Raw genomic sequence first — 2,701 nt, 5'->3', positions numbered from 1 at the left:
TCCAAAAATATTTTTAATTTGTGTCTTTTCAAGTCAATAATACAGAGAATTGAAGATTCAAAATATACAGCAGAGAAATTATACAGAAAAAGCTGGGCGTTCAAAACGCCCAGTGAAGAAGGCAAACTAGCATTTAAACGCCAGCCAGGGTGCCTGGTTGGGCGTTTAATGCCCAAAAGGGTAGTACTTTGGGCGTTAAACGCCAGAATGTGCACCATTCTGGGCGTTTAATGCCAGGATGGCACAAGAGGGAAGATTCTGTTTTTAATTCAAATTTTTTTTTCAGGTTTTCAACATTTTTCAAAATCAAATATTTTTCAAATCATATCTTTTCAATCAAATCTTTTTCAAAATCAATTTCTTTCCTTTTTCAAAAATACTTGCTATCAATTAATGATTTGATTCAACATTTCAAGTATGTTGCCTTTTCTGTTGAGAAAGGTTTAATGTTTGAATCATATCTTTTCTTGTTAGCCAAGTCATTAATTTTCAAAATCAAATCTTTTTAAATTGTTTTTCAAATCATATCTTCTCAATCATGTCTTTTTAAAACTATATCTTTTAAATCATATCTTTTTAATCACATCTTTTTCAAAATAGTTTTCAATCATATCTTTTTACTTTCTAATTTCAAAATCTTTTTCAAAAATCACTTGATTTCTTTTTTTTCCACTCTTAAGTTTTCGAAAATCAATAAGTTTTTTTTCAAAATGTTTTTAAAATCTTTTACTTAATTTTCGAAAATTTCTTCCCTTCTTCCCACATCCTTCTATTTATGGACTAACACTATTCCTCAATGAACAATTCGAACTCCATCTCTCTTGATAAGTTCAAATTCTTCTACTTCTTCCTTCTATTTTTTCTTTTCCTCTGACACCTTAAGGAATCTCTATACTGTGACATAGAGGATTCCATACTTTCTTGTTCTCTTCTCTTTCATATGAGCAGGAGCAAAGACAAAAGCATTCTTGTTGAGGCTGACCCTGAACCTGAAAGAACCTTGAAGCGAAAGCTAAGAGAAGCTAAGGCACAATTCTCTGTAGAGGACCTAACAGAAATCTTCAAAGAAGAAGAACCCATGGCAGCCGAAAACAACAACAATGCCAACAATGCAAGGAAGGTGCTGGGTGACTTTACTGCACCTACTCCCGAATTCTATGGGAGAAGCATCTCTATCCCTGCCATTGGAGCAAACAACTTTGAGCTTAAGCCTCAATTAGTTTCTCTAATGCAACAGAATTGCAAATTTCATGGACTTCCATTGGAAGATCCTCATCAGTTTCTAGCTGAATTCTTGCAAATCTGTGACACTGTCAAAACCAATGGGGTTGACCCTGAGGTCTACAGACTTATGCTATTCCCTTTTGCTGTAAGAGACAGAGCTAGGATATGGTTAGACTCACAACCTAAGGAAAGCCTGAACTCTTGGGAAAAGCTAGTCAATGCCTTCTTGGCAAAGTTCTTTCCACCTCAAAAATTGAGTAAGCTTAGAGTGGAAGTCCAAACCTTCAGACAGAAGGAAGGAGAATCCCTCTATGAAGCTTGGGAAAGATACAAACAATTGATCAGAAAGTGTCCTTCTGACATGCTTTCTGAATGGAGCATCATAGGTATTTTCTATGATGGTCTGTCTGAACTGTCCAAGATGTCTTTGGATAGCTCTGCTGGAGGATCTCTTCATCTGTAGAAGACGTCTACAGAAGCTCAAGAGCTCATTGAAATGGTTTCAAATAACCAATTCCTGTACACTTCTGAAAGGAATCCTGTGAACAATGGGACGAATCAAAAGAAAGGAATTCTTGAGATTGATACTCTGAATGCCATATTGGCTCAGAACAAAATATTGACTCAGCAAGTCAATATGATTTCTCAAAGTCTGTCTGGAATGCAAGCTGCACCAGGCAGTACTAAGGACGCTTCATTTGAAGAAGAAGCTTATGATCCTGAGAACCCTTCAATGGAAGAGGTGAATTACATGGGAGAACCCTATGGAAACACCTATAATTCTTCATGGAGAAATCATCCAAATCTCTCATGAAAGGATCAACAGAGACCCCAACAAGGTTTCAACAACAATAATAGTGGAAGAAACAGGTTTAGTAATGGCAAGCCTTTTCCATCATCTTCTCAGCAACAGACAGAGAATTCTAAGTAGAGCCACTCTGACTTAGCAACCATGGTCTCTGATCTAATCAAAACCACTCAAAGTTTCATGAATGAAACAAGATCCTCCATTAGAAACCTGGAGGCACAAGTGGGACAACTGAGCAAGAAAATTATTGAACTCCCTCCTAGTACTCTTCCAAGCAATACAGAAGAAAATCCAAAAAGAGAGTGCAAGGCCATCAACAATGCCGAATTTGGAGAGGAGGAAGAGGCAGTGAACGCCACTGAGGAAGACCTCAATGGACGTCCACTGGCCTCCAATGAGTTCCCTAATGAGGAACCATGGGAATCTGAGGCTCACACTGAGACCATAGAGATTCCATTGGATTTACTTCTGCCATTTATGAGCTCTGATGAGTATTCTTCCTCTGAAGAGGATGAGTATGTCACTGAAGAGCAAGTTGCTAAATACCTTGGAGCAATCATGAAGCTAAATGACAAGTTATTTGGTAGTGAGACTTGGGAGGATGAACCCCCTTTGCTCACCAAAGAACTGGATGACTTGTCTAGGCAGAAATTACCTCAAAAGAGACAA

This window comes from Arachis hypogaea, chromosome 6, assembly GCF_003086295.3.
Source record: "Arachis hypogaea cultivar Tifrunner chromosome 6, arahy.Tifrunner.gnm2.J5K5, whole genome shotgun sequence".
Lineage (NCBI taxonomy): Eukaryota > Viridiplantae > Streptophyta > Magnoliopsida > Fabales > Fabaceae > Arachis > Arachis hypogaea.
The sequence above is the reverse complement of the archived record's forward strand: the minus strand, read 5'-3'. Positions refer to the sequence as shown.